The following is a 26,487-nucleotide window of genomic DNA, read 5'->3' on the forward strand; positions in this document are numbered from 1 at the left end:
CCTTTACGTCTTACTTCGGCGCGGGCGCTCCAAATGTACAGGGTGTTATATATACCGGACCGTTGCATTGTGGATTCGCCGATTTGGAAGCGATTAACGTAATCGCGATTGCGAGTTTTTAATGACAGCATAAATTTCTGTCGCGCACTATATTGACGATGTTGACGGTCGTATATATAATAGTATGCAGATAACGTTTTTTTTTTGTTTTCCAAATTAAATGATGGAGATAAAATCGAAATCATTTCAGTAACGAAGCGTAATTGCTTTTACGCCTTTCCATCGTGTGACATACGATATGATCTACGAAAAGTGAGAAACTGAGATACTCCTCGACAAGCGACCTTCGTTAACTTGATTTACCAGTTCCGCGCGAACACCTTTCGTTCAGTTATTATTTATCGCAACCTCGACATTTTGGACGCATTCCGAGAATCTATTGTAACGATATTATACGATGACGCGCGAAGTCACTTTATATGCACAGCGCGTACAAATGTAACGAGGTGAAATGCCGAAAGACAATAGTTCGTAAAGTCCTAGCTTTCTATCGCTTCTCCGAAGATTGATTTCGCGAGACGTTCGCTGCAGTCAAAGTGAAAATGTCTGCCGGAACTGATCGCGAAAGCTATGTATTTGTTCTCGATTGGCGTGACTACAATTGCTATAGCTAATTTCCTGTCAAGCTTCATTAATGAGAACGATATATGTGAAAGATACTAATAGTACCTCGCTGATATACATCATAATTATATCATTGATCGAACAGAATAGAATTTTATTAAATACATATGAAATAGAGAATTCTTTGTTAAAAAAAAAGTAGAGAATTATATTAAATCTCTAAATTTGTAACTACGCGAAAAAAATTGCCTTTTAGCACGATGTAAAATTAACTGCTTTTTGGCAAATAAAAAAAGAGTAGATTTTTTTAACTTAATAAGAGCAAATTGAGTAAAATAAATTAATAGACGAGTTCTGAAGTGAACTTGTGCCAGGAAAGATTCAAATCAAACTTAACGGGAAAAACTTGGAAAAAAAATAGAACCTTTTGAAGAATATGATGTTGAATAACGCGACACGTCTTAAGGATCGCGTGTTACAGGATTAATTACTCCCATAACATGAATGTTAATTACGGTGAGACGCAATTTGCGCGCATGAATGCTTATATGTCTTGAGTAGAGTTGGATTGCATGCGACGTATGGGTGAGAAACTTAAGCTGTAAATGTCAAGTAAAATAAGGAGGATTATACGGAAGTAATCTAATATTTACACCAAGACTACCGTATGTAATCAAGTGTTACCGTAATAACATAACGGCTAAATGAACTATTATAAAATTAGACGGTTGGCTAAACATCGTTCGTTATAAACTCTTGACTCCCGATAAAAATCTCGTACGACAGTACGCGCGAATATTCATCAGCAAAAATATGCTCGACGTCAACAGCAATATCCATCATAATTATTTTATAACTATGCCAGGAGATACTTAATATCACATTAATATTACGTAACAAACGATTCAATGGTCATGGCGTTCAAAATAATTTAGATATAATTTTCCTCGATGAGACATAAAAATGTTATATGTATATGGATGTGGATATTTTTATAGACGGAAACTTAATCGGGTCAATTAATTTAATTATATGCTAATTATAGCCTAATCAAATACCATAAAAGTTCAAGCTAATTAAAATCAAGGAATAACACTTCGCTGTAATTATTTTATTAATCCGCATTATTATTAACTCAAGGTTTTGGCATCATTTGCGAAATCGATTTCGTTCGAACCGGTTATAACGCCTTGTTTTATTCAAGTAATCCATGGAGGCAATCAGCCGCTTTGGTGCACTGAGATAAAAGGAATGAGAAAATAAAGTTTTCAGAGAAATAAAAAGTGAGAAGGGACGACAGGTATAGAACAACGGGCATAAAAAACGAACATAAAACGGATGTAAAACAGGGAGGTGCGGTTGATCAAATAATGAACGACTATAGGTCATCAGGAAACGAGAAAAAGTCGACGGAAATGAATAAGAATACCACACTTACGCGCGAATAATAGAAGAAAATAAATACCGACGAAATGCATATGCATAACGATACTCGTATAACTGCACTTGACCTAATGCAGGATAGCGAACGTGGTGAGATTCGACCATGAAAAATAAAAGATGGATCATCGGTATGACGCGTTAAACATGTAACATCGCGGGAATGGAAGAAAAACGATGCGCGCGCGATCGTAAACAAGAAGTGTTGCAAGGTGTACGCCTCGTTCCATTAATAACATTCGATCGTGGACGAGATAAAAAAAAATGCCGCGGTACACAACATTGTACTGGCGAGCAATGCATCGAAACGGATGTCGGATAATAAGCGTTATGATAAATATGTGCTGCGGGACAATCGCCAGAGATCGATCTTCCATCAACTCGCAGGGAATCGACAATTTTGCCATAACGAAATTCAATTGATATTTTTACAATTTCCAAATGTACGGTCTTAAATAGCTTGCGGTGATTAAGCTTTAGGATAAAAAACTTATGAGAAAGGGCTGCGCAGGTAATAAATCAATGCCGAGTTGCTCGACAGTCCTTTGTCTGTACGGATATAAAAAAGGGGAGGCCGTCGGAAAAATGCATCGGTCAACGTAAATTGAGCGCGGTGCACACGCACTGATAAAATACTCGGCTCGTACAAGAGAATGAGAAGACGCGAACCAGTTTATGTGGAGTCGTGTAGAATTAAGGAAAAAAAGAAACATGAGAGCGCACGTTCGGAGACTGTCGAAAGGAGAATGCAAGATTAGACAGCGCGTTTGATTCGCAAAGTACACGCAGCATATTGTATTGCTGTCCGATACGAGAATATCGCGATAAAATAATTATTTGCTATTATATTTATATAATGTTATTTTATAATACTATTTTCGCATTAATAAAAAAATAATGTAAAAAATAATGTGCTTTAATTTTAAAACACAATTCTAACATAAATAGATAAATAAAAGATAAATGTACGTGTTAATTTTTAACATATCATAAAAGACAATTTTACCGCAGAAACATAATTCCACAATTTGTTTTCAAAATGTCACGGTTTTTGTATTAATCTTTATATAATATTTGTATTGCAACATATATTCGCCTTAAAATAAATTTCGTGAAATGCATTAAATTTAATACCATTTTTCCTAACTGATGTATACTAAAAATGCGTATTTACATCCACAAGTATTTACTGCGTTTATTTGCCACGTAATTTGACAATGTCGTCGAATAACGGAATAATTTTCGTAGCGCCGAAGGGCGCACTTGACTCGTTGCCGCCCACATTGTATAGCGATTACGAACGATAAAGAGGAAGAAGAAAGACAGAGCCAGAGAAGACGATCAGGAAAGAAGAAAGAGAACGGTGGGCGGGAGGATATTACGCTTTCACGATGGAACGCATGTAAGTGCACATTTTAATGTCAAGGAAGACATGCGCACGCGCGCCCGTTTTGCAACAATGCGAACGTGGGCTTACCATGGTAAATACACAGTAGCGAATACACGTCTTACATAGCACGGCGGAACGACCTAGAAAGAATTAACCCTTTATAACCACGTCGTCCTCCATCCTCATCCCACTTTCATCGAGCTTCGCAGTTCAGCGATCTCGTTTATTATTTCTACAACACCTTTACGATATATGTTCGATATATAATTCTATTTAATAATTAATGCAACAGAAGAATGTATTAGTTTCGAGATTGAGCTGATACATATTAAAACACAGCTTTTATTTATCGCAAATCGAATTCTCTCTGTTATACGTTTTAACTTTCCGGTTAGTTCGCAACACTTCAACAGGAAATTAACGTGAACCTTGAATACTGGAATAATTTTGGGAATTTAAAACTACGACGCCGACTCGGTTTTATAGCGGCGCGTATCTATGGGTACTGTCTAGTTTCACTACAAATTCTCGAAGCATTTGATTTAACTAATCACAAGAAAGAATGCTACAAAGCGTTTGTTATCTCATTGATCGTTTCTTACGCATAGATATCTAAATTTGCGAAATTCGAACACAACATTCGATATTATGTATAAATTTTCATCAGGCTATAAATTTACTATAACTGTCGCCTCACTCAACCGCTCAATCGTATGAATTCCAAAACTTGACCTTCGACGTGCCAGACAACGTCGTCGTCGTCGTGTATAAGTTGCTTGGAAGCGGATTATCAGAATAAAACGTAAACACAATTCAGAAAGACAGTATACGAGGGAACGATCAAACACACAACAGAGCCTAGATTAATACTCGCGACCAGAATATCCAGAAATTCCCAGAATTCCTCTCGTTCAATTAATAATCTACGCAACAAATAACAATTTTATGAAAGGCCGTGCACCGAAAGAGCAATTTTGCGCTGAAGAATCTAGCTGATGCAGATCTAAAATATAATTTTGCTAGATCATCAAAACAATTAGGTATAAGACGATAAAATTGCTTACTAGAGAGAATATCAAAATATTTTCAACAAAATTGCTCTTTCAGACTTTATGCTCAACACTGTCTTTCCGAGTCTTACGTCATTATAATTCATATCTCTGCTAAACCGAATTTGACTTCAATGGGAATTTCACTCATCACTGTAAAAAAGATCGCTGAAACACTCACTCTTATTTTAACTTAGAAGTAGTGTATACTCGCGCGGATTCTGATATGGGACGAGGGTATTCGCGCGAGGATAATAAAAGCGATGACATCCAGTCACGGGGAATCGGCGTCGCAGCACGTTTGTTGCAAATAGAGCCGTTGCACAATCGCAGATCGCGGCTGATATTTTCGAGAAACATAACTTATTACGCCTACGTCGATAGCTCGCTCAGCATGGCGTATATAGCAACAAATAACCCGCTTGATCAAACGAACGTCTCTCGCACCATTGTTTGGCGTAATGTAATCGACCGTTCTGGAACATTCGCCGTGAGCGTTGTCGCCTGCCGAGTTGGATTTATTAAGCTTAATATGCAGGAGAAAGGTTACGCGCGCTGCGGCGGCATGGCTGATCTATTAATAATGATGAATAACAGACGTTGGAATTATGAATAAGAGAATCGCGGGGAAGATACCGCGGCTACTGAATCTCGGTCGCACGAGACGTGAAATGATATATCATATGTAAAAGACGATACATAAAGGTGTCCCAGATTTTTTACCCTTTCCTTCTTGTCTAACCCAGATTCGACCCGGATTTCAATTTTACTTTATTAAAATTTCACTCTCCTCTGTGTTAATGATTAATAATTAATTTAATTGCAATTATAATTTGAAACAAACCGACATATACCTATATGAAAATAAATTCAAATAAGAAAGATTCTATTTTTTTTCGCCCAAAACAGATCTTGGTGTTGAAATATTTGTGTACAAATTGCGCTGCTTGCAGAATCAGAAATATTCAAACACTAAAATCTGCTTCGATCGAAAAACAGGATTTCTTATTTAATTTCAGTTTAATTTAGACAAAGCTACACTGTGTAAAAAATAAAATGTTAATTTTAACTCAAAGATGTCGAGTGGATTTTCTGAAACATGCAAAAATGTTTAAATTAACATTTTTGTGTTAATGTTAACATTTTTGCATATCTCAGAAAATCTACTCGACGTCTTTGAGTTAAAATTAACATTTTATTTTTTATAGTGTATAATTTAGATTAAAAATAGAATGGTAGAATGGCACGAATATATTGCATGAAACGTTGTTATCAGCAACGATTACTTACTAGCGAAGTTACCGTTACGCATCGCGTTTTAAAATCGTCATGTATCTAATTACAAAAATACCGATAATTTAAGTGCGAAGTCCGTTTCGAAAGTTCGAAGTCCAATTAACGATTGAGCGAGGAAACAGCCAGCCAGCGCGCATGATTCCCGAGATTGTGTCTGTTATAAAAATGCAAGTTCCACGCGAGGACGCACGCGGAAAATTGACGGGCCGATAAAAGCGACATGCCACGAACGTAACGTCGAATTACACGAATTTATGGCATAAGTGTAGGAATAAAATACCGCAGCGTCGTCGCACGGAGATGCGCGCCAGTCGTAAAGTTGTCCGTCTCTGAAAATATTGACAGACCTCTTGACCCTTGCATGGATGTGCAAAAACGACGATTGCGCGACAGGTCTCGTGCGATTTCGGCGAGCCTTCGGAAGAAAACGTCAGTGGGTGACGTCGGTTGCGATTCCCTTTCGGGATTTTTACGGTTGTCTTCCGTCTCGTCGGTTCCGAAACGCGACGCAAAGTGCGATGTAAATCGCATTCGAGATTCTCGCTCGATAAAGACGCGAGGGTATTACGCGAAAAAATGAAAGAAAGAGAGAAAGGGGAGTGGGACATAAAGTTTAATATCGCGATAAACTCCTGGTTACTGTCGTATATCGGCATATTTAGAATCACTTAACCGATACGCAAGATAAAATACATGAGGTTCCCGTAAAAGAGGTACTTGGATATACCGAGAAATGTAGAAAAAGCGAAACAGCAAAACAGGAATTATGCTAAAAACTAGCATTAATCAGCAAAATGTAAGGAAATGACGGTGTTGCAAGTTTAAATGTTCCATTATAAGCTTATGAACGTGAATAAATTAAAATCAAGTAGATAAGCTAAAAAAAGAATCCACATCTGTTTATGTCACAATAACGTGAGAAAATATCAGGTTCCAGAAACAAACTGTCGTATCTGCTTTTAAAAGTCGCCCGATGGTTAAAGATCACTCCGACAGAGAAGTTCAGTGAACTGTATTCATACGGGCGTCGTAATTTAATTGATTAACATACACCGGAAACTCGAACAAAAATTTTGCAGCGGAGAATGGCGAAGTGTGAAAAAATCCGAAAGAAAGGAGGAAATACTCGCGGGAGTGAAAGGCGGGATCGGGTCGTTTAAGTGATTACTATGAAGATTACTATGCATAGCCGACTGGCGAACACGTTCCAAATAGACGGTGCTCGATTGTGTCGGCATAAAAAAAGAAAACAGAAAAGGAATCAATATTACGACGCGATACAGGGCGTCGTTACGTCGAGATGACAGTCGACGTACCGGAAGGCGGAAATTGGGTGGATCGATCGAGTGAAAGGTATCTATAAGTACACAGCGATAACGCATACACGATGCGTGTCGTATATGTATGTAACGCGCGTTACGCTCGCGAGCGGCCGAGCCGTTGGTATCTTCGACCGGAAATTCGGGTGAGAAGCAGGGTCAGGAAAACGTCAGGAATGCATCGTATTGCGATTCCGCGAGGAGATTCGCGAAGAAAGGAGGAAGTGGCCGCCGGGTGAGTGAAAGGATGCGGGATCAAAAAATTCAACGGAGAGATTATAACACGATCTCTCGACGCACGTGCACGTTGTATCTCTCTCTCTCTCTCTCTCTCTCTCTCTCCCGGTTTTTCTCTCTTTCCGTCACGTACGTAACACCACATCGGTATCTCGCTATCGCTCTTTAATAGAACTCATATATGTACGACGCGACGGAATAAAGCCGGTTCCGCGGATGCGTTTGCTCATCAAATACTGAGTCGCGACGAGCGCGACAACACACAATAACGGATACACGATTGCGACGCATTTGCGCGGTATACCTACATATATATTCAACGCGTTTCAATATTCAGCGGATAAACCCACTTCATTTGTGGTTGATTCGAAATAGGAACGCGTAATACTTAAATGAAGATATTTCATTATTGCGTATGTTCGAGATTTACGCATTAGCAACGTGGTCGAATTATCGCGATATTATTGGACTCGACTTGATTTGCTTCCCGAAAGAATAAAAATTTCCTAAACGATCTTGTTTCAATGACATGTGGCTAACGCAATCATAGAAACTGTCTAATTTATAATAAATAACGATCATAAAAGGGTACGCATATATTTCAATTAAATCCTCATTAAGGCTCCTGTTTGCTCATCGTTGCTCTCAGACTTGTGACGTCAGAAGCGAGAAAATACACAATAAAAATTTTGGTAAAATGTATATTAATATAAAAATGTATTTCAATAAAACAACAATTACAATCGATAGAACCCGACTTGTAAAATATTTCAAAAAATTTCTTCTTTTCTTTTATTAATTAATGAATAATCGTATCTCTGGAAATTAATTATGCTTAACCAAAAACAAAACAAGCTGCTGAAAGCGAAACAGCTATGACAAACTGTTAAATTAATAATAGGTATGTAGAAATAAATATAATATTTAATTTCCCCCTAAAACCAGAAAATAGTTTTCGTTCTATTTTATAAATCTATTCTATCAATCGTAAATGTTGCTTTATTGAAAAATATTTCTATTCAAATATAATTTGCAAGAATTTTTATCGTGTTTTCTCGCTACTGACGCGTTACAATCTGAATTTTTATTAAGATAGCAGTTTTTTCATCTATATTAAAAAAATCAATCGTTAAAATATTTCGAGATAGTAGAGATATCTCGCTGCGATATTTAATGTAAAAGATATACAATTTACGATAGATTAGCGTTTAATTTGTGAACGTAGATTTATAAGACGCAAGAATTCCGTACGTAAAATAACTTTCATGCAAGTCCGAATATTGTCCCAGTTTCTTATATCCCTCGCAATCAATTAAACTATCTCCGTATTTAATCACAATCGTAGTACACATACGAGTAATTAAGGCGAACGGGTTTTCGCAATACTGTGCTGCCGGGACTAGCAAAACAGCTGTGTACGGAGCCCCGTAGGTATCTAATCGCGCACTTGCTAAGGAATAAACGTATATCACTTGAGCTAAACGAGCTTTTTATTCTTACGCGAGCAAGAAACAACCTGTTGGCTACGTAATCAACGGCGTGACAACGCGGGCGTTATTTTGCACACGCATTGCATCGCGCTGCGTATTAGGGTCTTGGCAAATCTGTTTAAGATTCCATTGACACCTCCCTTAAACGACTGACATAAATCAGCGGATTATCTATCTTCGTGCGAACAATGTTAAAACGATTGAGGAAAGATCGGAGAACGACGACGCGACGGGCCGTTCGTTCCGAAACCGTCTGGCGCAATAATTTCTCTATGCGAATTTTATTCCACTCGTGCCGTTCGGCCGGTATTCGCGGAAAGAAAAGAGGAAAAAAAAGGGAAAGATGTAAAAAAAAAAAAGGGAAAACACCTTGGCCTAAGTCTATCTTTAGCTCGACGCGCGTTCGGTGATGTCACTGCTTAGATACGCGGATAGAATTTCGGGTATATTCTGGTATTTTGGGGACTATCTCTCGAGTAGCATAACAAATAAATCGAGAATGCTTTCTCGTTCGTGACAACATTTGTATATATCTAATCTGCCGTGATCGAAAGATAGAATGAAAAACAACTGTCGATTTTGCAAATTCGTAAAATCTTTAATTCTCTCTCTCTCTCTCTCTCTCGCTCTTTCTCTGCCTCGAGAAGCGCACTGCGAGCGGAAATGCAGCACAATGTAATTTAACCCGTACTAATGCTAAGATCGCGAAACGGAGCTTGTTTGCCAGCTTGTCATTAGTCACTTTATACAGACGATTCAGCCTGAATGTTAAGTCACGGAATTTCCCGTATACGCGAAAATACACGCTCAATTGCACCGTCGAGAGTGCAGCAGTTTATAACTTAACTCCTTGGGAAATATTTATCGCGCGCGCTTTATTATATTTCTGCGAGTTTAAACGTCATATAATGACATAAGGCTCCGGCCGCTGCTCTCTTCATTACGCCGTGCCGTAAATGGACATTTTGCGCAAACATATATATATTATACACTCTTTAACGAAGCGCCCCCGTATCGTTTTTTTTTTATTTACCTCGCCTGAAAATAAATCGGACGATTCGACGGACGCCTTCGATCCATTTTGCGTAATCCGGCGATACCCTGTCCCCCCCCCCCTTTCCCTTTTCCGCGTCGCAACGTAATAATTATTTCACCATATTGCCGAGAGAGTTGCTCGTTAAAGACACGGTAAACAAGTCCACGGCGACTTTTAATGCACCACTCGCGCGGGATCGCACGTAACGGATGAATTAACGTACGTATATTAAGGCATTTGCGCCGACGATCCAACGTACATTGTGTGCGCGTGTACGTGTGCGCGCGCGCGCGCGTATTACACACGTGTGCGTGTGCGTGTGTACGTGAGCGTGTGTCTCGATTTGTTGCAAGTTAGATATCCTGACCTTGACTACTAATCTATTCCCGCAAAACAGTCGATTCCTCGGAGTATCACGTGTACACAATGACATAATTGCGCGGCACTTTTGTAATTCAATTTCCTCACCCTACATTGTAGCGCGCTGAGACGAATCAAGCCGCGAATTAAAAGCGTATCTCTGAAGAGTTTCAATATCTATTCTGCTCATTAATTATTATTAGCGTTGATCGAGCATAAATAGGTACTTCTTCAAATATCTCTCATATACATCGAGTGTTTATTTACGATTTGTGTATACTCTTTAAATACAATACGTCTGAGAAAGTTAATCAGGTGTTATGAAAATATAAGAATTGTGTGTTACGCCGTTACTTCTGTATAGGGAGTTTCATTCTAGATAAGATATATACTCTACTAGGGTCTTTATATAAGATTTCAACGAGAGAAATTCCAAAATTATTTATAAAATTAATAAATAGAGAGCTTTCGGTGCTTATTACAATTTTAGACTACTTCTGAGCGAATAAATACATCTTTTAGTTTATCTACGATCGATTAAAAAAATGATGTTCCAAATTGTTTTATTTTATCATATTATTGTATTTTATCACAATACGGTTAATTTTTTTGAGCACTACGATAAAAAGATCGAAGACGACTTTTAGATCTTTGGGTTTATTTAGATTATTATCAAACTAAAAGAAATAAATTCTTTTCTTATATTGGTTCTATTATAATTTAGTGTACATTTAATATATCAGAATGCGCATGGTTATACTCTTTGTTTTAAACGATTAATCAGTTCCTTCAACGTATTTGAGAAACGTAGTCAGAGTAATTTAAATTGCAAAGTGAAAGTAAACTGCGCAAAATGAACTACTATCCTATAATTATGCCAGAAGAACGAGGAAGAACGAGTTGTTTTCGCATACAACGTCTCGAATAGACGCATCAACGAATGATCGATAGCCCATCATCGAACAGCCATTGAATCTACTTCCGTTGTTTAAATAAAATTAAGCAAATGTGATTTCTTAGAAAAAAAAATTGTCACAAATGTAATTTATAACTAGCGCATAATCGGTAGATAAAATTATCATTTATTTAAAATTTAAATTAATCCGCTAACGATCTTGTCAGTTTCTCGATCTTGTTGTCCATAATACATTCGCCGTTTGAAGCAGTATTCGATATAAATGCTGATCACAGATGATATACTTGGTGGCAAGGCAAGCAAATAGAAGAATAGACTGCACGTTCTCTGATCTCAGCGCATCTGTGTTTGATTTAGAAGGAAAACGCGATGTTGAATCATGTCCAGTATCTCTCTTCGACTTGATAGTTTAAAGAGAGCAAAATAGATAAAGGCGTTTATTATTACTTTATTACAGCAAAGCCTCTAAAATAAAAAAAATATAAAAGTGACAAGTAAGAAATAAAAAGATAAGAAGTGAAAAGATAAGAATAAAAAAATGAAGAAATAAATATAATAAACAAAATAACAAAATAAATTATAAACAAAGAGAGAGAGAGAGAGAGAGAGAGCAATATGATTCGAGCTATCTCATTCTTTCTAAACGGACAGTGACAACTTTAGCCTATCTAGTTTAGTATGCAATCTGTTCTTATTGACTGCTATTTAATTAAATATCACGTATCGCTGTCGTGTGAAAAGGTTTCTTGACCGGTGTGCATCTATTATCCTCCCGTGTTTTCCCGAGGGTGCATCGACATGCTGAGAGGTTTCGGCGCGCAAAAAGTTCCGTCTGAACTCTGGCGAGAGAGGCAGGAGAAGACTCGCGAAAGGTCGCGCGCGTGCGCGCGCGCACCGCGACGTTCTAGAAAGAGCGCGGATCGCCCGCACGGATGAAATGGGAATGTGTACGAGGCACGGATGCGGGCGGCGCAGTTTTTTCGCGTCGAAGAACTCGAGGAGAAAACCGCGGAGCAATAGAAGTGGCTCGGAACTTTGAAATCGCTCGAGACCCCTGAACGACTCTTCCAAGTTTCCGCTAAATGCCGATACACCAGGAACGATTCCACTTTAGGTGTCCCTTCCCCACCGACGAAACAGACATTCAAGTTCCATTAATAAAAGACTAATCTCGGTTTAACTTCGCTGTTTATCTTTTTCTAATACCCGTTTCGACCAATGTAATTTAATTTTAATCTCGGTTCAACTAACTTCCTTCTCTTTCTCTAGTTTTAATTGTTAGAAAAAGGTGAAGGGTAGGTTGAATTGAAATTAAAGTTATATATATCGATAGAGACGAGAATAATTCTTAGGCTTGGGAAAAGAAAGAGAGGAAATTTTACATTGGTAGGACCGCGGGCCTTAATTTCTATCAATACAGATTAACTTTAATCTCGATTCAACCTACCCTTCGCCTTTCTCGAGTTCTAAGAATTCGAAAAGAATTCGTTGAATCCAGATTAAAGTTAATCTGCATTATAAATGGAATATCTCGAATTGAAACGAACCACCGCGAAGTTAGCGTGTTATTATATCTTCGAGATGCCGATCGAATGGCTATCGATGATAATCGATAATCCCTTATTCTCCAAATCTGATTATCTCGTCGCCAAATTCGCCAAAGTCGCGAGGATCGGGTATACGAAGGAAGAACATATGGCGAACGAAGATCAATGAGAGTGCGATACTTACGATACGTACAAGCCTTCTGCTCCTTGTTGACGTCGGGACACTTAGGTCACGGCACGTTTCACTGATCTTTCGTGAGGTCGGAGTGTGTTGTCATATATAAGTATGCAGATATCAACATCCGGTCCGAGATTTTCGCTACTCAATCAACGACGCCTCTGAATTGCGTATAAACGCCGATTAGAGGCTCCCGCGCACTTCAACGTGCCGCTTCTTCTCGATGTGTGCGACGGATACAGGGCTCGCCGAATGTACAAGAGAAACGTAAGTGCGCACCGTTCTCGAACCGGTCGAGCTCTCGTCGCGCCACCAGGAGTCGAATCGCGCGTGAACGAGAACACCGCCGAGAGAACTTGGCTGTCTTTCGCGTTCGTATAAGAGATCTGCAGTAACGTCTCTCTCTCTCTCTCTCTCTCGCTGCCCGTCTCCGTCGACGGGCAGGCCGGTCTCCGCTCCGGAGCTCGTGGACAACAACTCCCAGAGAGTAGTTCTCGTAGCCGGGTTTCCGTTCCGTCCCCCCCGGAATCGGTTCACGAGCCGCCCGCCGCTCCGTTCTCGCGCGCGCTTGCCGGAGGAACCGGGAAAAAAACGTTTTATACGTTTTTACTCGGCCGGGGGGCAAGATGCGCGCAAAGGGAAAGAAAAAACCGTGTACGTGCCGAACGAAGAGGGCTCAGTTTTAAACACGTCTACGACCACCAACCAGTCGCCGCGGCGAACCAACTGACACTGACAGCGACGCGTATGACTCCGAACGCGCTGGCGCGTACGCACTCCGGCGTCACACTCCCACCCCCCTCCCCCCCACTCCGGCCGGCCCGCGCGGTGTCCTCGTCGCCGTACCCCGCGTGTGTGACGCCGCGCGCCCACACACGCTCGCGAGAGTAGCGACGCGACTCGAGAGAGATCCGATCTCTGTTTATTATAAAATACTACCGCTCGTATAAGTTCGAAGTGTCCTACAGTTTTCAGATAAAAACGCGCGATTCTCTACGAATGTATGATTATTTTATTGAATGTATCATATATATATCAACTTTTATTTCGCTACGTATATCGGTTGGGATAAAAAAAATCAGGATTGTGATGTAGAAATATAGATTTCTGTACATTTCGCAATGTTACTTTGTTTCTGTTAATTAAGAGGGGTTAATCGTTACGATGATTATCAAATGAATTAGTGAAGTAATGCTAATTAAACGTTTGTTCAATGTAATCAAAGATTTGGCATACAAAATTTGAGCCGCGCGCCAAATAAGATTTCGACACGCGGGGTTTACAGAATCACAAATACGTATGTAAATTAATTATACATAAATTCGTGCCGTACCGAAACAATGAACCACAGTTTCGCGTGTTTCTTCCCAGAAGAGAAAAAAGGAGAAAAAATTCTGAACTACCATTAGTTTGCGAGTCAATCGTCGATTAACTCAAGCAGAGGTTGATGAAAAACACCCTTGATACACTTGATTACGCATTTAGCTTTAGTGAAGACCTAAAGGCAAGAACCAATCACATTAAAAAATCCTACGCTTGTTAGACAGCTGTTCTTTCTGCCAAATGTAGCAATTGAACGAACCCAACTTTGCATTCCATTGTCTTCTAACTGCCGCCGCGCACTTTTTGTCGTTCTCTCGATTTTCCTCTCGCGAGCACGTCACGCAACGCGTAACGCAAACTTGCGTAAGGCTCAGGTTCTCTCTCTCTCTCTCTCTATAATTATATATATATATATATATATATATATATAATGTATATTATGTGTGTATTTTTCGTTATTTTCCTTTTTTTAATAATATTTCGTTCTACTGTTTTCACGCCTTCATGTTTATCGTAATGTTGAAGACTTATCTTAGAGCGCGTGATAAATAAAGCTATCTATCTGCCTATCTCTTTCGCGCGCGGAGCGGGGCTCTTCGCCGCTCGTGGGATCGCGGATGGTGCCCGAAAGAGAGAGTAGGCCACGAGTAGTGGCGTGAGTTGCGCGATCGATCGGTGAGCTGAGACTTCCGCGATTTTCCGGTATCGCTGAACGCGTTATTACCTCGATCTTTGTTTTCCTCAAAATTTTGCGAGCTCTGCCGCGCAATCTCGCACGGCCTGATGACTTGAAAAGCGTTTTAAGTTTCTTAATGTCTACGTCCTGCGTTTGAGGAATTACGATTGCGAAACTGTTTTGACGAAATGCACTCGTAAAGAATTAGATAGGAGCTCGGCTGTACTCGACGCCGGTACATATTACGCGTACAAAATTCATTCTATGCAAATTTGGCGTCGCTATGACAATTATTCGCGTATGTTTATTTTGAGAGAAATCTTTATGATATATTATTCACTTTCAATTTTTTGGCTATCGTGAAATACAATATTGTATCGATTATGAGATAGAATGAATGATCAAATTTTATTTGGTTCGTAATTCTTGAACAAAGTATATAAAAAAATATAGAAACTCAAAGTGCTTTTTAACTTGCTCTAAGCACGCAAGATAAATGTAACAGTGTCCGTAAAAAATAACACAATCATTTTAATTCCCGATTAATACGAGCCTGAAAAACTGAAATAATACAATAATCCTTAAAAAACGGTTTTTTTAATTATACTCGGTTTTTTTTTTAAATATACTTATGTAACAAAATGTACTCGGTTAATTTAACTGTAAATGGTTGTTGTATATCTATATAATGACATAGCCTTCAAATTTGGCCTAGAATCGAAATTGTACTTATGAGCAATGATACCCAGAGAAACGATGAATTTTATAGACTTCCGAACGCTTAAATTTTTCCGCGTACTTCCGTAAACAGAGTAATCAAATCCTACGTGCTGCATTATAATAATTTTCAGAGACGACGCGAGTATTACGCGCTGCGAGAGACAATGTCGCGACGTTTCTCTATCCCGGGTCTTACATAATAACCGGATCAATTACTTCTGCCTATAAGTAGGACAACTTCGAGTCGTTACGCGGCCTTGTTTGCGCTCTTTATCTTCGAAATTGTTGCAATTCTCAAATAGCGTCGTCCTTTCTTCTCACGTCCATATTCCGCGGGCAGAGGTAACGCGTTCTAGCAGCTTCTAGAATCGGTGGAACTATAGACGTCGATGTCAGATAAGAGCTTATAGCCATTTGTTTCTCGTAACCTATAGGCTAAATACGTCCTTCCGTGCACCAAGAGTTATTGTCCTACTTTACGTTATGTACCGTATTTTCCGGATTCCCCTCGGATACCTATAATATTGTTGTTCGAGCAGTTGTTCAATCATGACGACTTGACCTAAGCGGAAGCCGTAGAACATATAGGATGTAGTTAACATCGAAGCGCTTGATGGCGATTAATTTGATGTAATTAGTGTTGAATCGATATTTCAACGTGTCTTTTCATATGATAGGAGAAATGGGTGAATATTTTTATGCAGATAAAAAAAACGTGAGAAAAACGTAAATGATTAAACAAGATTAGACATTAGATTTAGATTAGATATTTGTTATTTTTAAAGATAAATAAAAATTGTGGAAAACAAAGTAACAAGATACAGAAAAACATCGTGCGACAAAAGTAATTCCTTTGTATAAAATTCCACATAACTATCTTCATTTCTTTAACCGGAGTAAATTAAAAAATTAATATATTATTTAATATAATAAATATAAAATTGAATGTGTGATTTATTAATATTTACGAAAATCAATTTTCAATTTAATATTAAAAATTATATTTTATATATTCGATATGATAATTCCTCAAATTATAAAAGTTTGTCCAAAAAAATTATTAATAGTCGTCATTAATATATTAGAGACTAGAAAGAGAGTGTCAAGAATGTTAAAAAAAATATAATCTGCAGGATTTTACATATAAGGATAAGAAATTCCGTGTGTCAATATTGTACGAAAAGTTTGCAATGAGTTTAACATAGTAAGGCAATGAGTGTATGAATAAAACGTAGATTGAACTTAAGAAGTACATACTTTAATAGCGAGTATTTACTATGGTATTAAACTCTGCTTGTGGAAGTTTGGTATTAAAATTACGTCATTAAACGCACACCGTACGAATGGAAAGGAATTTATATTTACAACGGGGTTTTTCTTCCGTATCTAGATCCTGCATAGAGTCGCCTCCCATCCGTAGAAATTCTCAGTACAGAAGCACAATGAAAGTTTCGAGATAGAAGCAGCTCTCGTTTGAAGCAGATTAAAATCGGCGGAATGTAATATGACTCTTTTTCGTTAAGTTTTTTCGTTACATGTGTTTTTGTTTTACAAAATCCACTGTGAATGCTTTAAATATATTTGAGCGTGTTTTCTCATACGTCGAAGTAACATTACTATCTCACGCGTGTTAGATCATATATTATCTCACTTAAAATTCCGGATTTCCCAAACGCAAGATTGTATTCATTTTTACTCATGTACTATTCATAACGAGGCAGGTAGTCCTCCCGCGTATTGTCGAGGTGATAAGTGAGAATAGATATTTATGATTATTGAAAAAAGAGAGAGAGAGGACCCAGGAAAGAAACTGCGTTTAGAAGGACGACGCAAGTAGAACATCGGATCTGCGGAAACGAATCGCAGTCGTGCAGTTCGACATGATATGACATGTATATATAAGACAATATATGCAAACGATATTAAATTTAATCTATAAGTGGACTAAGTAATGTCTCATTAATGTATTTCAGAATGGAATAATTTAAAAGCGGGCGGAAGATAGTCGTCGCGGCAGGTAGAACGTCGTGAGTTCCGACTGTCCGTGGAAAAGAAAAACTCTTCCAGGGTTCCAAAGACAATTTTAGGTCAAACAGTTATTGCAGGTTATTGACTCGAGACATCAGATCGTTACTTTCACGTCATAGTGTTGGTCGTGCTTTTAAATCGAAGCGGCGGTTAATCTATTCTCGGACGCGCTATACTGCCGATGTAACAATCCTGCCATTCATCGTTAGGCAAAGAATGTAAGGAAGCAATGATAAATTTTTTAGATATCCACAAAGTCGGTGGCGGTTCTGCACGCGTCTTCTCGCATAAAAGAGGAATTTGTAAAAAAAAAATATGTCTATATGGAGAGATTCCTATTAAATGTTTGCGATCGATGACGTTTAAGTATAAGCAACAGAGTCGCGCTAATTATCTAATTTTGTGGATAATTCTACTTGAAGAATTTATCTAAACTTTTAGCCCTCGACGAGCTTGCAATGATTTAAAAATGTTTTAATTTTTTTTTACCCGACTAAAGGTATAAAAATTTAAAAATTGCAAGAACTGTGCTCTTCTTTCATATTATAGAAATCCTATATTATATCTGTTTTATCTATTTAAAATTTATATTAAAAAATTCTCTAGTCTTTTATTTAAAAATAATTTACGGTATATAATTGAAGAGAGAGAGTTGTGAAATATTCTATCATGCATACACAGGGTGGTCTAAAATTCGCGACTCAAAATACTGCAGCAAGAAAATTTTTTTTAAATTAAGTAAAAAAAAAAGTTATTTGTAAATTTTTATATTAAGCAATAGTTTCTAAGACATAAGAGTTTAATACGACCAATTACAGACTACAGTAAATGTTGATGAACAAGATAAAGTGCGCGCTCGTCAGCGCTCCCTAAACTCGTGTGATCAATGTACATGTAGCCATCTCAACATAGTCTAGACAGTCTAATTAATAATAATAATAAATAATATGACTCCTTTTATCTCCTTATGTGGAGCATAGGACATCTATAGGACTCTTCCTCTTTTGTCCGAGGCCTATATTCGTTTCTCGAATCAGACTGTTTTTCGGGTGATTGATCCACAGAATCCTACCTCAGTCAGATATTAGAGACAAAGATCTACTGATATGTATACTGATGTATAGGACCTACAGTTTAACGCCGAATCCGAACGGCGCTGATGATCATAGATCTTTTGATCACCAGGTGGAGCCATTTTTTGGCTCATTAAACGCAAAAAATCGCGTTTGGGTGCACGTGGGATTTTGAACTCGGGTCTACAGATCGCGAGTCAATCGCACGGAGCGGTGAGCCACTCGACGCCTTAGACAGTCTAATTAAACATATTTAAACTCTTGTTATCTAAAAAACGACTGTTTAAAATGATAATTTACGAATACTTTTGACTTAATTTTTCGAGAACCGTTTTGCTATAGTATTACGAATTTTGGGACACCCTGTACAGCTACTAAATGAATAAAAATGGACAAAATTAATTTCGCTGAGTTAATTCGCAATATTCAATAGATCGAACAGATAATGCAGTGCAATTCAAAGCTACCGTAAAATCATTCTCTTATCCCGTTCGAGTTAAGTCTCTGTGCACGTATTCAATTTGTAATTTACACGAAACTAGAGCACACAAGATAGGATTACACACCTACGACGGTAACTTTGCACCGCGGTTAATAAAGCTTTCAGAATCAGGTAATGTAATGTCCAAGAAAGTAGCTTCGGTTAAGCCGTAAGCTTTAATTTCTGTATACGTATGGTTCTTGTTGATATCAGAAGGGGATTTGCAATTTTCTCTTCTCTTAAACAATACTACTATATGTGTGTGTATATACCTAATAATATAATAATAAATCTAAAAGCACATTATAAAAGAAACATATTAAAATATTATACGTTGAGAAATAAGCGAGTTTCACAACAATACATTCAATGTTTTCAAGTCTTTTTTTTTTTCAAATTGGACAAAGTAAAAAGTTTAATCATTAGATATTTCAGATTCTTCGAAATGTATTTCTGAGCAATTGTTTTTAACTTTTTGATTATGACTTGTAAGAAATCATGACAGTACGAGACATTAAAATCTGTTAAATTTCAATGCGTTGCTTTAATTGAACAGTTAACAAGAAAATTAAATCCAAGTATAACTATCTCGAAACTAATGACGCTAATTCTAATTGTAAGACCCGGTGCACTGGGACGCGAACGCAGACCGAGGGACGACGAGAGATCGCGTCGTCGCGCTCGGACAGAGCGAGCGAAGTGAAGGTGTTGATGACGTAACGTGCGCGCACGGCAGCAACCGCGTGCGTGGTGAAGTGGAGAGTTGCTCGTGACTTGTGGCGTGCATTAAGAGAGAGAGAGAGAGAGAGAGAAAGACATCCGAAGAGAGGAGCGGAGCGTGGAAGTTGCGCACAAGCGCAACGACATGCAACGCCGCCGCGTTGCGCTGCGCGCCGTCGCTACAGCGACCGTCAAGGACGTTTGCGCTCGGTTTATCGCGCCGAGAGAAAGAAAATGTTGGAGCGAGACGGAGGCAGACGGAAAGGCAGATGAGGAAAGGAGAACGAAGGAGAAAGAGGGCGGCACAGGCGTAGACGCGAAGGAGAGGAACACGGACGCACGTTTCTCTCGCGAGAGAGTTTCCTTCTTCTCTATCGCGCGCCCGCGAGATCAACGCGACGAATTCGAGCCTCTCGATCCCGGCCTCGAGCGGCCTTGAATACGCGTTTGCGGCGACTCTCTTGCCGCGGCAGGGTGGAGAGCAAGATCGACAAGATCAATCTCTAGAGCGTTTTCCGCCGCCACCGGCATTCTCGCGACTCGCGGTGTGCTTCGTGGTGCTTAATTATCTCTGTTCTATATATAGGCTAACGTGATACAAAAGTGACATACTGTATTATTAGAAGGTAGAAATTTATTATTTTTTTTTTTTTTTTCAGAGCAATGCATAAAAAATCCAGGTTAAAAAATAAACTTGATCTACGTAGATTCTTACATATCTATTAATTCCGATTTTAATCTAAGTAACGATACTCGCAGAACACAAACAGTAACATTACATCCATATAATAATAATTTCCCACTCGTATAATGTAAATGTATATAACACATGTTATACGTAACGGTTGTTACATTATCGAGGAAAATAACGTTGATGTAATGCTATATAGTTTGCGTTCTGCAGGCACGATACATATATTTCCCCTATTCTTTGTTACATAAAATACGTATATGAAATTTGTTATATATATGTATGACATAGATGCAAAAATGCGATATAAAAATATCGCGAACGTTAAGTAAAAAATTACATTTCTCGTCCCATTAAGCTTCTCGCTACATCGTTCATCCATCATGTGTTATGTAATCGCTATTGTATTATCGAAAATTACGCACAACGCGCGGCTGCTTCACTAGTAAACATTATTTGTCATCCGGCAACTTCTACGAGAGAGATAAACTAGATCGCTCGCAGAAATGCCGGTTATTTTCGCTCGTTGAACAGTCAGGCAGCGGCAAAATTTCATACACCGCGCCGTTGGCGGCAACGATAATTTCTTAAAACCCCTACAAAGGCGGTCTCCCCGTCCGACGTTCTCGTCGGTTCGCAGCCCACTTTTACTTCGTTAGAAAAGTCTGGTGTATATCAAGGTCATCAGGTTTATCGATCAGAGCTGCACGCGGGCTTCTCTAATAACATGAAAAAAAAAAAAAAAAGAGCGATCCCTTTCGTCAACCCAATTGAAATCGTAACTCGATATGCGTCACCGATCCCTCTATTTCGCTTACGTTTTCTACATGATGAAAGAGGGCTCTCGAACCATTTACATCAAAAACCTTACTCGTAATACTTAAAAAATTGTCGCAAACTCTCCTTATTATTTACGATTCCACGTGGCATCAAAATTCAAGATACCGCGCAAGGAAGCATGTTATATTGCAAAATGTGATATACTTAACGCCATCAACTGAAGGATCACATTTGAAATAGGTATTCCAGATGAGCAAATCTTGGAATTCTATGAATTCTATACCCGAGTTAGGTTGGAACATGTTTGGCCATTTTAACTTAGATACAAAATATCTTGAGACCAATGCATTAAAAAAAAAAGTAAAAGTAAGAACTTGAGCTCAATAAAGCGCTGGACCAAAAATCTAAATAGCTTATCTAATAGTCCTTTTTAAATTCTACATCTTTTATTTGAAACATTTATTTTTAAAAAATGCATTCTCGAGATATTTTATGTTAAAATGATTAAACACGTTCCGGCTCAAGTCAGGTACAGAATTCATATATAGAATTCTAAGACCACCTTTACGAGTATTTGTTACCAGCATAATATTTCGATTGATAATGCTACAGTTTTTTTTACATCACTTTTGGAATATAGCGTATATTCCCTTTGTCAGCACAAAAGTTCTCAATTAACATTTCATCTCTTTCCAATCAGCTGATTAACTCGACGACAATGACTCAGTGTACATTATTTCTAAATACCGTGTTAAATGTTGCGTTGAGAAGTTAGATTTAGGTAAACGCTGTTGCGAGAAGTCTATAGCTACGCGATTGTTTGTTTCGCGAAGTTAACTTCTGGGGAACTTCCTTCTTCAAGGGTTAAAGACTTTACTTATTTTTGTCCAACGCACGCGGGTGTAACCGTGTAAGTCCACCCGCGCAATTCGCCGGAGGAATCCATTACGCGGGGGAATCGTCGTGGGGCAGCCTGTACAGACGATATACTGACCGCCGTTCGATAAGCTGCTGGGTATGAGAAAAACGACTGCAACACTCGACGTCGGCATAGGTCAATCGGTTACGAGTATATACTGTAAAATGATCGATGTGGCACTTTTCCGTGGGATTGTATTACCAACCAATGCGACTCGTATAACAGCGAGATCTCAAGCCGCGCGTATCGCAATTCGCACCGATTGATAAACGAACGCAACGGAATCGGCAAATTATACCGGGGATAATGTCGAAACAACGCAACGACAATGACGACCGCGTGCTTTATGTTGTGTGCTCACAATTACGTTTTCGCAAGCGAAGCGCCGTATTGTGTAGACCGGCGCGCGGCGCGGCGTTTTTAGCGGTTCTGCCAGGTGCGGTATACCGGCTAGGAACACGGAGAGAGAGATCGCGGTGGTTTTCGCAGGAACGCGAGAAACGTTTATCCAATCGGCAATGGCAACGGCATACAGACGTAACGGTTGCGAGTCGCAGTCGGTTAGGAAAAAGTTTTGCATAATGTATAACAGCCGGTGCTACTTCTCGCGGGTATACGAGAGCGCGGTCGTCAGCTAAATCAATGACCCGCGGCCGGCCTGATCGCATGCGAGTGTTTCATCGTCCATAGAATTTATATCGTTTCAACAACTGCGCCGTCGGTGTAACTTGTACAGAGCGTTCCAGATCTTATCGCGTTATATACCTGTGCCGTAGGGCGTAGACTGTGGCCCCTTCGAGCAATTCGGATCTTCGTGAGAATTTTAGGAGCGGAGAACTATCGCTCTTGATAAATTCCTTTAATCGTTCTCTTCATAAATTTCTCCTAACTTTTATCGATTATGTTCGTTAAAAGACCTCGTATTAATTATATGAAAAATTGGGTCCCAAATCGAAATGGGTTAGTTTTCATTTCACATATAACGTAGCTCGATAGATGATGTCGTAGGGCTCAATGGGTAGTTTTTGAACTATGATGTATCATAGATGTAAAACTTGCAGTCATAAAACATCACAGTTCAAAAACTATTCATTATTAAACCTTATGTCCATGATATTTATTATTCACCACATTATAAGCTAAATGTGTGAAAACTAACTTCATTAGGACCTAATTTTTTATATGATTAGTGAGATTCCTTGATATTTACAACGTTATGTTTAACAATCAAAATTTTATAAATGATATATGAATACATGTGTGTATAATGTATATAAACATTGCATATAGAAAAATAAACATTATATAGTGAATGCAAAAAATACGCACAGGGAAAATATCTTTTTAAAAAATTTTTTTAAATGTGTATCTAAATATTAATTTGCAACTTAATAAAGAATAAAATAGATCGTATATTTCTCAAAATTATTTTACCTAAAAAGATGTAATAATTAAAATATATTATCTATCCTATAATGAGCGAAAAAATGAAAAATTATGTTATTTAGGTACAAAAAAGTTGAAAAATTTAACTTTGTTTATATTAGAACAAAACGTTATCGTATGTCACAAATAAGTAACTATAATTACTTTCTAAATATAAGATGTTTTAAAAAGCTTTATCGCCCTTGTGTGTACAAATATTTTTACATTCATTGCATTCATAATAAATGGCACATTAATAATAAATCATTTGAAGAGACAATTATGCTACATAAGTTTGAAAATATATATGTTTTTACGATAATTTTTTTTTAATATCTTAGATTTAAAAAAAGATAAGAATAGAAATTATTTAATTTTATATATAACGATAAATAATTACGATGTACACTTTGCATTGTGTATGACGTTCTCTCTATTGTGTATGACTATATAATAGATTTTCAAGCACAGTAATTTGACTTTGACTAATGTCCACATACCGAAATCAATTCAGCAACCTTCACTAAAACCATTTTATACGTGTAACTTGCGGTACCTTGCGTAAGATAATTCTGTAAATCGCGAGCGTTATGGTAGGTGAGACAATCTTGCACAACACCATAGTAGCGTTAGTGGGAATGCAATCGATGATAAGCGAGTGCGTGTATTTCACTTCGTTTAAAGCGGCCGGTACTTTCATAGATAATGCCAAGCGTTGGAAATATTGGGAAAAAAAATTCCTATTGCGAAACGGTGGAACGTACGTAGGTATTTTTGTACTTTTATGCTTGCGTTATTACAATAAGTAACGATACAGGCGATAAAAGCACGTACGTAACGAGTAATTGGTCGGTGGATTTACGTCAGCAACGCGAGATTCCAACGATTAACTTCATTACCTAAAAAGCTTTCCTCATCGCGAAATTGCGGGGTACCCTTAAACTCTAAAAGGAAAAACATTCTGTACATTATTGTTTCGGTAGAACGTCCTTCTCGTGGCGAAAAGAAATCGGATGATTATCGAAAATGTTATCAAAATGAACTATGCGTTCTTGTGAGTGACAACTGTTTACAAAATGAGTTCGAAACAGCAGATAATTATTCCTATAAACACCAGTACACATAAGCTGTTTATTTTGAAAGTAGTGTGAATCCAGTTTCTGAAACGTCAAAAACTTTAGTCAAGCGTAAACTAATTAAACTAAATATAAACTAGACTTTTATGCGGCCATTAATAAATGAATACCTCATATACAAAATAGTGCTATATTTCTATAAACCCACAAACATATTTCCCAATTTTCTACCACTCTTCAGGAAAGACATAAAATTTTCGGCTTGTAATAAAATTCGTCAAAGTTATGAGTACATGCAGTTACCCATTTCGCATAAACGTGGTACATATATGTTCAAAAAGTAAATACGATGTTAATATTCATGAATTAAATATGTAAATGTATGAATGTATCTCTAATCTTAATGTATTAAATCGTATCTACTTTGTACTCGCAAAAAGTTACTTATAATAAATTCTCCGAGTACTTTTACTTCGCATTTATCTATCCTCCTGAAGTTTATTTCTTTCGCCAAATTGAATGCTCGCAACACGTAATGCCTAACTAATTCTTATAATTTACTTCATCATAACGAGGATTATGACCTTTCTTCGCAGAAGGTCACTTGCGACTTATTAAATGTGTATAATCGTTTGACTTTTACAAAAAGATATCAATTACAAAGAATCTTCAGATTTCCGGTATGAAGAAAACGTACAATATTTTTAAATAAACCGGAAGTGTGACAGTTTTAAATCACGTGCACGTTTTTCTAACATAAATCTTGTGTTTTAACGTAAATCACAATTTTTAAATTGATAACTTTCTTACGTTGTTAAATGTTCACATCAAATGTATTTTTACGTTATAGTCTCATGAAGTCAGCGTCTTATAAAAAATGTAACGATAAAATTACATAAATAAAAATATATATATGTTTATATAAAATAAAACATGTATATAATTAAAATATAAAATATATAGAATTTTTTTATACATACAACTTGATAAAACATAAATACTATTTGACGCAATATAAAAATGTAATAATATAAAACTGACAAATATATGAAGAGATAATAGTGAATTATACATCTTGTACGTTCAAACAAGCTCTTTTGCATCTCAACTGAGCAAATCAAAGGTTAATTAAGTCTACAGTCAGATTTGTATAATGCATTATGCGAACGCTCTCACTTGGAATCCTAGTTTTCTATTCATGTGTAAGATTCTCAAGTTCGCGGTATACGATAACGATCCTCGCGAAGGTTGGAGAAATTTAGAGTAAACTCGAGCGCGCTAGAACGAGACTTGGTGTCTCAAGGATATTATTGAAATCCTCAGTGAACGCGTTACCGGCATTGATGTTAACTTTTTCTTTCATCTCTCGCTCCTAACGAAGTTATCCGATTTGAATAATAAAGCCATTGCAGTCGCTATACTTAAGAGGAGTTTTACTACAACAATGTTGGATGTTACTCGCAATGTGGACAGATATATACAGCTTGGTTAATTATGGGAAATAACAAACGCGTGCTAATCTGGGCTCGAGTAAGACATAAATTATGTGCTTATATGCGACACCTCATCAGGAACGTTGAAGACTAATTTAAATGTGCAGCATGCAATGTAGATATTGTGAAATGGAAGCTTTAGGGAAATATATCATATTAAAGAATATATATTAATCAATATATGTTACATTAAAATATTC

At 37.8% G+C, this 26,487-nt stretch overlaps 1 protein-coding gene across 4 annotated transcripts in view; it reads right to left on the bottom strand.

Moving 5' to 3' along the window:
- Window positions 1-26,487, bottom strand: part of LOC108780678 (protein FAM46C) — a 126,318-nt gene that overhangs the window by 43,012 nt on the left and 56,819 nt on the right. The window contains exon 1 of one of the 4 annotated variants that reach the window (XM_018548480.1): window positions 12,889-13,587. The exons of 2 other annotated variants lie outside the window; for them this stretch is intronic. The gene's annotated coding sequence lies outside the window, so the exon portion shown is untranslated. Of the gene's footprint in view, window positions 1-12,888; window positions 13,588-26,487 lie in introns of those variants that run through there. One more of the 4 variants, XM_018548484.1, reaches the window with a different exon arrangement.

The sequence above is a fragment of the Cyphomyrmex costatus genome, unplaced genomic scaffold (assembly GCF_001594065.2).
Source record: "Cyphomyrmex costatus isolate MS0001 unplaced genomic scaffold, Ccosl1.0 scaffold72, whole genome shotgun sequence".
Lineage (NCBI taxonomy): Eukaryota > Metazoa > Arthropoda > Insecta > Hymenoptera > Formicidae > Cyphomyrmex > Cyphomyrmex costatus.